The sequence below is a fragment of the Ixodes scapularis genome, unplaced genomic scaffold (genome assembly GCF_016920785.2).
Source record: "Ixodes scapularis isolate PalLabHiFi unplaced genomic scaffold, ASM1692078v2 PGA_scaffold8__174_contigs__length_109621045, whole genome shotgun sequence".
NCBI classification, from domain to species: Eukaryota; Metazoa; Arthropoda; class Arachnida; order Ixodida; family Ixodidae; genus Ixodes; species Ixodes scapularis.
The window spans coordinates 94,508,680-94,519,107 of record NW_024609883.1 but is presented as its reverse complement, the minus strand read 5'-3'; positions in this window follow the sequence as shown (position 1 = coordinate 94,519,107).

Sequence of the window (10,428 nt, the reverse complement as noted above, 5' to 3'; positions counted from 1 at the left end):
ACAGAAAAACACCGCCATTCGCTAAAGTTGCGTTCGATGAAACATCATAGGCGGAACTTCGTTCGCTAAAACGTCGTTCGACCAAGTAAGTGCCTCCCAGGTCGTACCCAACTCAAAGTTAATCAAGGCACGTGTTAGTGTGTTAATACTTCAAAAATTATAGTTTCTATCCGTTTGACAAAGCAATTAAAAAAGCACCTGTAAAAAGTAACTTCACTTAGCTACAAGTTACTGGAAAATGTGCCTAAGATATAGATAAAGATACTTAGAAATAAAAGTACCTAGGTTTGTACCTCAGGTGCAACAAAAGTACCTATAGATACCGATTTCCAGTTACTTGTACCTAGGTTCTAAGTTATATGGATTGTTTTCTTACGTACTTTATTGTGGAATATGAAGTTGTAATCAAAGATAAAAGCAATCTCGGACTCAAGTTCGTTTTATCTAGTGTGTTTCCCTGAAATATGCACACGTTTTATTTACCGAAATAATAAACTGCGTATCGCCGAACGGTTATTCTGCGCCAAAATGTAGCGGTAGTAGTCCAAATCATGAAAAAGTTTACGAATTGGCCGTAATGTTATACAGAAGTATAAGTGATTTTCTGAAATTTTTAATAGGAAAAAGGTGGCCGACGGAGGTACGGAATCCGTAGAGCTGAATGGCGCCAGTTACGGAAAACGGTCGAAAGCGAACCCTATTTCCCCCGCTCCCCCCCCCCCCCCCCCCCCCAAAAAAAAAAAAAGATAAAATAAACAAAATAAATAAATAAAGTTTACTTTTGTATTTTGATTAAGATAATCATCAGTGCTAAAATTTTGACATCTGATTTGGACAGCTTGCGTATACATTTTTTTGGAGAATGAGCATTTGGAGATGCGTATTTTAATTGTACTGTAAAAAAAAAACGTAATGTAATTTTTTGTTTGTTTTGTTTTGCTTTAGAAAGGGGGAGATTTCTTGCATGTAAGCATCTTCTGCTGTCGGAAGTGACTGAATCTGGTAAATATGACGGCTGGGTTACGGTTGCAGTTACCATTTTTTCTTCAAATATGTTTGGGTTTCTTCGGGTTTCGGTTTTTACTATATCGGTTACCGGTTAAGGCTTTTAGGGACGAAAGCGGTCCCTAAAAAAATCTCTTTTTCTTCTTTTTTTTTAAGTTTCACATCTCTTTTAATAAGCTGACTTTTTTGTCATATCAGTTTGGCTGCCCATTTCCTTCACGAAAACGTTTCGGAAGCGTTTAATACAGGAAATCGGGCCTGTATAATAGAGGAAGCAGGATCTGGTGCTCTGCCAGTTCAGCCTCTGAATGCTAATGTCTTTCGTAAACGACCCACTAAGTCAAGTTGTTTCTTTTAGAGCCGTTACCATAACGCCCAGAAACGCTCATCTCACCACCGGGGTCCCAATTAAACTACTCTATTCGCGAGCTGACTATGGGTGCCTCATGCCTAAAATACACATTTTGAAACGTCTAATGTCCTGATGCTTTCATTAAATAAAATTTACAATAGCATTCATTCGAAGGAGATAATACTACTAAAACTATTTACATTAAAACAAGTGGGAATCTACCGTTTAAACTGAGTTCATTGAAATAAACGAATGTCACCTGGCCTACCGGGCAACCGCGTTCGCTCAAATGAACACCACCATTCGACGAAACATCGTGGTCCAGGCTTTGCCCACTAAAGCGCCGTTCACTCAAGTGAGTGTCTCCCCACCAGAATATCCGGACTTTCCAGATGATCGAGTATTCTCCTTAAATGAAATATTTCGGAAAGAGACAGGGAAGATTAAAAAAAATACAGGGCAGCATTTTGATGGTAGGAAAATTTGTAGAAGCCACCGGGGTGATTATTCATGAATGCGATAACATTTAATGTTGCACACCGCCAAATCTGACAGGGAAACTGAATTAGTACATAGGTCGTGACGTCACTTTTTTTCGCTAAACTTAGCGGGGAAACTCACCGCTAAATTAAGCGTCGTCCTCTAGGACGACGCTAAATCCTTGTCGTCCTTGAGATCACCCTAGTGGTCGTCCTTGAGGTCGTCCTAGACGTCGTTCTTAAGGACGTCCTAGAGAACGACGTCAAAGACGACATCTAGAACGACTTCTAAGACCACCGAGAGCGACCTCGTAGACGACCTCTAAGACAACCTCAAGGACGACCTCAAGGACGACGTCAAAAACGACCTCTTGGAGAACCTCTGGGAGACCTCTAGGGTGATCTCAAAGACGACATAAAAGGACAACCTCAAGGACGACGTTTAGGACCACGTCATATGGGGCGGCGTATATGACGACGTCCTAGGGAACGACGTCTAGGACGGCCTCTAGGACGACGTCGAGGACGACGTCAAGGTCGTCAGGTGCTTCGAAGAGAATGCGAATGTGAAGGAGTGCGTACTGCCGCTCCGCATACGCTCGGCGCAATGGGATGCATGCACAGCGAGCTGCAATGGTCTACTGTGCATACCTACTGCGCATTAGGAAGCCAGATACCAGATAGACAGAAATTTGTGATGAGTAGGTTAATAATACTATCGCATTAAGAACAACCGAGAGTCACTCGGCTTCAACTCAGCACTCACCTAGACGACTGAAACGAACTCTGGCGCCCACCGACACCAGGCTGGCCGTTTTGTTAGCTAGCTCTCCGTCGTTGACATCTGAACAGCGTCAACGGCATCTAGAGGCTCTTAAAAGTCGCAGGTGGGGAACTGTTCCCCTTGTTTTCTTGAAACCGTCGCAGCCAGAGAGACCTCTGGCCAGAGCAGAGATATCACCGAGAGCCTTAGCTCGGCAGACGTCTACATCTCTGGTTCTATGAAACCTCAGAAGAGCATCGAAGCGAAATAGGTGACGGCGCTCCACGCAAGCTTCTGATTCCGTTGTGCGTTGTCACGTGCCTCGCTCCAGATTTCTTATTGGCCCATCAGACCTGTGGGATCCGGCGACTGCCATGTACGTTAAGCCGAAATGGAACGTAGCAAAGGAAGCATGCCTCCGGCGCCTCCGTTAACAGCAGCACCGTCCCAGCCGTCCCGCCCGCCGTCTGGAACACGGACCACCTGCCAGCTCCGCGCGCCAACGCTCTCGTTTTCGCCCCCCCCCCCCCCCCCCCCCCCTCTGCCGTTTTTCCCGGCTTCTTTCGGGCACACGGTGTGCAGTGGAGGCAGAGGGTGCACTGTCTGCAAATGCCAATGACTTTTTCTAAGGTCACAGTAAACGTTCCGTGGTAATACTGTTGAAAAAACAACATCAACAAACGCTGAACCGATATAATATGTTGGTTACCGGTTAAGGCATTACGGTTACGGTTACGGTTAGCATCGAATGAAAATGTCGGTATCGTTCCGGTTAGGGATACCAAATTTTTTTTTTTTTTTTTAGCATGAACAGTTTTTGGTTTGCGTTAAGGTTACGGTTTTGTCCCTGGCTTTCTGTGTTGACGCTTTACACGCCCGCTAGATTACATCCGCCATTCCTGAACTTCTTTTGTCTTACCGAGATACCGAGCCATTAAAACAGGCGTTGGCGAGCCTCCAAAAAGGCCTAGGCTGGGGAGAAGGACACAATACAATTTAAAATGACAATAACCTGGTCTGTCATGACAATAATGAAGTGAGCTAAACGGAAGAGGAAAATAAAAAACCGAAGGTCGATTATGGCGGAGTCAATGCTCTGCTGTAGCAACCCTATTGCTTTGAGCTTGGCTCCCTCCGTGCCCCTAACAAAAAAAACCCTATTTCCTTGCATTACAAATATGCGCAATACCAAATCAAATAAAAAACATTTTCATTACGATGGTTGATAACGAAACGCACCAAACCTTACCGCCTGACATGTTACGGTGAATATGGGTATTACTCCACATATTGATGACGGTTAATCAGTGGTAAGATGCCAGCAATGTCTCTTTTTGTAGAAGAACTAAGCAGTGGTGAACCCAGATTATATACCGCAAATGTGGCACTAAAATGCCAAAGCACGTGCCGGTGTACTCACAGCTTTGTTGACTCGATCGGCTCCTACCAATTGATTGCAGCCACAATTAAAATACTATTTCCCCGAATATTTTTCAGTAAACTTAATGGAGGCCAGGAGGGGTGAAACAAATGGTACACTGGAATAGCAAAGTTCGCCTCTATAAGATTTCGTGAGATAGTGCGGTTGTTTAAATAAGTAACAGCGAGGGACGCCGATAAATCCTCAACAAACGCGGAAGTATTAAAAAAAAGAAAAACAAAGACTAAACCGCAAGTATACGCCAGGGGCGAAGTTTCCAACATATGCCTGCTTGACATTTAAAAAAAAAAATGTATATTTATGTTTTAAACAACATTAAAGGAACTGTGCAACAATATTTCCTTAATTTTTTTTTTTCACTTTATCCAAGCTTACTGGCACCGGGGGCATCCGAGTTTACTCGCACGCACTGCCATCGCACGCAATGCCGTCTTTGGGAAGTGAAGGTTACTGGCATTTTAGATACGACGGTGTCTTTTTCCCCAGAATTTGCCTTTGTGGAGGCTCGCCAAAGCCCGCTTTGGTGGTTTGATACCTCGGTAAGACAATAGAAGGTCGGCAATGGCGTCTGTAATCTGGCGCGTGTGTAAAGCGTCTATATATCTTTTTTAATTTTTTTCTTGTTGGCAACGCCCGGAGCTTTGACCTGAAAGACAAAATGTCTACTGTAAAGGCACAATCTTGCTTTTGATGTAACAAGCGTGAGATTAACTTTCACACGTAAAACATAACTACGTGTCAATACAAAGCTTTTGACGAGTTCATTAAGCCTTTTCATGGAGTATATAATTTAGTAACCAAATTACAGAAGGACGCTTAAGCTTCACCTTTAAGAGCGGAACGCGGTAGTTAAACATATAAACTCCTGCTCGTTCCGTAGCCGTGCAAGCATGTCTGTGTGGCCAGATACGCGCTGCGGAAGGTAATGGCTGAAATAGAAATCAACGGCGTTACGAGCACGAGCCCAAGTAACATCCAGCAGGCGTTTGTTGCACGCTATAGACCCTTTCCGAAATTCAGTCTGGCCACTTTGATCACTATCATCACCTTTGGAACGGCATCTGTGCCATACCAATGGCGGCCTTCGAGTGACTGATAAACAACCTCCTTGCTGATAAAGGAAGACGTTGAAGATGCTCCTAAGCGGATGATGCGACGCCTGTACATTGGGGGGATTTGTACGACGGGACGTAGGAATGAAACACTAGAGCTACGTAAGCGTTCATTTCTAATAACTCAGATTCAGTCAATCTGTGGACGGCACACAATCGGCTTTAAAGCCCTTTGGTGTATAGAATGTTCTCGAGGCATCTGAGTGGGTTGGAGCTTTGTTCTGAATGCAGGTTCTTGGTCACCATCGAACTGAATGTGATCGAGAAAGAACTCACATTGAACAATTCTTCGCGTGCCGTTGACTTGCGAAAGTGACGGTACCGATACAATTTCATTTCCGCCATTGATATGACAAAATCTAAACTGCTATACAAATCGCCAGATGGCACTGAATTTAGGAAATAAGCAGATTTTTTCATTTCATTTCATTTCATTTATTGTCCTCAAAGGCATCTGGCGATGCATTACATGAGGGGGGATAGCAAAAAATGGGGAAAAGTCGCGATATACATATTACATGAGTAAAGAATGATCTTGGACTAGTTTTCACATAGAAAACACAGCAAACGCCATACACACAGAATGTAAACCAACAGTTGAACATAAGCGAATTTCGTACTATAAAATACAACAAAAATAACAATGGGATAGAAGGCGATTATTATGAACACAATAGGATATCAGGGAGCAACAAATTAACAAAACAGTTCTTCACACCTCTGCTTAAATCGATTCAGGTCAGATAAGATTTCAACGTCGTTAGAAAGTCTATTCCAGTCTTTTATTGATAATGCGAGTGGAAAAAACATGAACAAGTTGGTGCGTGATTTAATGGGTTCCACTTCGCACGTGTGATCAAGCCTAGCAGACGTGAACTGTGCGGGCGAACATAAGAATTTGCTAAATAGTGTTTCGTGGTAATATATTTGATGAAAAAAACATAAACGAGCAATTTTTCGAGTTTCTAACGGGTATAAACCCAAATTTCTCTATAGACCAATAGCACTTGTTAGGGGCGAATACTCATGACTGATAAAGCGTGCGGCTTTATTCTGTAGACCTTCTAATTGTAGCGTTAAGTAGTTTTGGTGAGGATTCCATATTACACTAGCATATTCTAGCTTGGGAAGGATAATAGTTTTGTGAGTAAGAAGTTTTGTCGATTGTGGGGCGGAATGAATGTGGCGTTTCAAGAAACCCAGTTTCCTTGATGCATTGGCGACTGTGCTTTCTATTTGTGTTTTCCGAGACAAATTGTTAGTGAAATGGACACCTAAGTACTTATATAGTTGTACATTTTCAATATCCTGGTTCAAAATTGAATATTGGAAATGTGATATGTTTTTCTTATTTGTGACTGTTAATACGCGACATTTATTGAAGTTTATTTTCATTTGCCAGGTAGTACACCACTCGTTAATTTTGTTTAGGTCGTTTTGAAGAATTGCATGATCAACTGGGGCGGAAATTTTTCGATAGACAGCCCAATCGTCAGCAAAAAGTCCGATTGTCGACTCGATATTCGCAGGGAGATCATTGATATAAACTAAGAAAAGCAAAGGTCCGAGAACACTTCCTTAAGGAACTCCAGAAACCACGGGCACCTGTGGAGAGACACTATTGTTTACCATTACTGACTGAGTTCTGTCGATGAGAAAAGCCGATATTCAGTCAACAATGTGGGGGTCGATTTGGAGATGACAAAGTTTTGAAATTAAACGATTGTAGGGTACTGTGTCAAACGCTTTCGCAAAGTCAATGAATGTATTATCGGTTTGTGTTCCAGCGTGAGTATTTAAATGCAAATCATGTACGAATTCAATGAGCTGAGTGTTACATGAGTAGTTTTTCCTGAAACCGTGCTGATTAGGAAAAAAAAGTCGATTTGATACAAGTGTGCCATGATGTGCGTAAAAATAACATGTTCCATTAGTTTGCACGGGACACTTGTGAGGGAAATAGGACGATAACTCGAGGGGTTTGATGAGTCACCTGATTTGAAAATGGGTTTAACGATTGCAGAACGCCAATCGGGGGGAACATGTCCCGAAACTAGGCTCTGTTGAAATAATTGTGAAACAATTTGAGATACGAGACCTTTTATCAACTTTAGAAACTTTCCTGATATGGAATCTTCACCTGGAGCACTGTTAGTGGGTAGTTTATCTATTATCTTTATAATGGCTTCACTACAAAATTCAAGGGGGGGGGGGGGGGGGGGGCATAGCGATAACATTACGCTCGGAAACGGGGGGAAGAGGGAAGTTCTCTTCTGTAAATACGCTAGAGAAAAATAAGTTAAGTAGGTCTGCTGCTTCATCATCGTTCATGTGGTGATTGTCATCTGTTAAAAACACGGGGTCAGTACGGCCATGACTCGGACTAATTGCCTTCCAGAACTTGCGAGGGTCGGTTTGAAGTAAGTGCGATAACTTGGGGCCGAAGAAGTCTCTTTTTGATTTTGTTTACTTCGCCTTTGGTCTGGGTTGAAAACGACCGATAAGAAGACCAGTCAGAATCATTACTACTCTACCTAGCTTTTACAAACAATCGTTTCTTTTTGTTTAGTAAACGTTTTAGGGTGGTCGCAAACCAGGGTGAGAGAGTGTCTGATCCGATTTTGATCTTAGGAACGTAGGTTGAAAGCAGACGTTGCAGAGTGGTCTTAATCTGAGTCCAGTTCCCTTGTGCCGAACGATGCATGCAGGTCATTCTGTATTGCTCAAAAAACAATGCTAGTTCAGCGTTTAAAGCGTCCACATTAGCGCGAGCGTAATTGTGAATATACTTCCGGCAGTTAACGGAGCGTTCTAAGGCGAAAGATGTCTCAACATGTACAATGGCATGGTCACTAATAAGGTCGATAACGTTAGTGGAATTCACATATTCAGCACTGGACACCAAAAATAAATCTTGTATTGCGAGGTCCCGTGTTAGAACTCGAACCATCCGTGAAAGTTGAAACGCTTGTAACAGACAAAGAAACTTGTTTGAGTGACTAGAACCCACAGAATTCGGAAGGGGCTGGAGCGTTTCCCAATTTATTCCTGGGTAGTTAAAGTCTCCAGCAAGTATGAGAATGTGATTGGAGTAAGCACTTCGCATTCTACTGAGGCAGGAGTACAAGTTCTCGTTGAAATCACAAGGCTTTGTGTTTGGTGGGCGGTAACAGGAACCAACCAAGGCGTGGCGAAAGTCTAGCTTTACCCGAATCCAAATTATTTCCCGGGGGGAATCGCATTTAACATAGGAACAATGCATACTATTTTTAATGGCAATGAGCACGCCTCCGCCTCTCGTGGAAACTCGATCTTTCCGGAAGATTTTGTAGTTATTATGCAAGTTTAATTCGGAATTTTCAACATTAATCAAAATGCCGAGAGAGAAAAGTCCCAGCGAGTCGGAAGCTTCTCGGGTCACTGCCGCAGTTAGCGGAAGAGAAGACGGAACGTCTTTCTCAGCCAATAGCCATGCAAGAGATTGCGAAGGCAATGGATGACCTTCCAAAGGCGAAAACGCCGGAAGCCGACGGGCTATGCGCCGACTTCTTTTTTTTTTTAAAGTATAAGAACGTAGTCGCCAGCGTGTTGTTTAATTTCTTTTATAAAGCGTATGAGCAAAAAGAGTTGCCTCCGTCTTTTGCGCGAACGTATACTGTGTTTATTCCTAAGAGAGCCGATGTTGTGAAACTCTTAGTGTTGTGTTGTGAAACTGCGACAAGTCACGGGCTACTGCCCCATGAATCTCTGTAAAATGAGCTAAAAAGTTTTTGAAAAGATTTTAGTTCGGAGGTTTCAAAGTGTACCCTGTAGGCTTATCGGTAACCACCAAACTGAGATCTATAATGACGAACGTGGATGTCGCACGCAGCGTGTTAGAATGGTGTGATGGGGGCATGGGCCAAGTTGCGATGCTCGAAATGGATTTGGATAAGGCGTTCAACCGTGTCAAGCGCGATGTACTTTTCGATGCTTTAAAGCATGTATATGTGGGTGATATTATTTTGGAAAGTGCCAAAAGTAGCATATAAAGATTGTACCCCCACGAATGTCGTAAATAAATAGGTAACGGAGCAAAATCACATGCGACCGTCCGTAAAGCAAGACTGTCCATGTCACCGTTGGTATTCAATAGTAGTAAGGCTACTGGCGCCACTACACATTGGAACAAGTGCAGTGGGTGTTGTCACGGCGCATGTGCCACAACTCTTGCAGAGTACGAAGGCGCTAGCTGGGACCACGTGCCCTGCGCATACCTCGGCGTGCCTTGAAATTGTCACCGCGACAACAACACCACCTATGGTCGAGGGGTCACCACAGGCCTGGCCAGCCGCGCTTCCCGATGGAATCAACGTGATCAGTCCATCTTCTGAGAGCGACAGTTCGCAACATTTTTTTTATTATTTTTATTTTGAAGATAGGTTATGTTTTCCAAGCGATCCACTGCGCTCGCGTGATTGTTCAGAAGTTTCACCGTAGTTTTGCTTTGTTTATCTGGGGATCTAGTTGGGAACGGACGAGGCGTGACAACCCCTTTCACCGTGTGAGTCATGGGGGACTTGGACTTTCACGCTTGTTTGTTAAGCAACTGGAGTCCCGATTCTTTTTTCTTCGAGAACAGGAGCACCCTTTCATTCGAACGTTTATCCGGACCAAACTGCCACCTCATCTACCATAATTTCTTGTTTCCTCGCGTGGTGGCGATCCCACTCGACTTGTGGGGTTTCAAAAGGAGGTAATTGACGCAGTGAGGTCTTTGTCTGCTCGTTGCTCTTTTGAATATTTGTCGGCTGCGAGCAAGAAGACGCTGACCCGCCATTTGGTAGTCAGTTTGTTTTCGACGCCACTGTATATAACTGTTTTTTTGGGTTGGCAGCGAACGTGATTATTTTTTAACTGCAGTTAAAAAATAACCACATTCGAAAGAGCTGTGTGTCTCGGTCCCTCAGCCTGGAAACAAGGTTCGACGGGTATCCGTCGGTACCTCGGTGGCGAAAGATATCGCGCACCCAGAAGGCTCTAATGGGCGTTAAGTCGCCCACACACGTAGGAACTGATTGCGTATGTTACTGCATTTGTCGCATTCCTATTTTCAGCGTCCCACATGTCCGCCATGGTGCTGCTGATGCGCACCCAAACCACGACCCAAACACAGGAACTGGAACCGCAGTGCACGCGCTAATCCGAAGCAGTACGCGGTGCAAGGAGCGCGAGAGCTGCTGAAGAGCTAATCGAACGCTGCTGAAGCGCTGACCAAGCGCTGCCGAAGCGGCGCT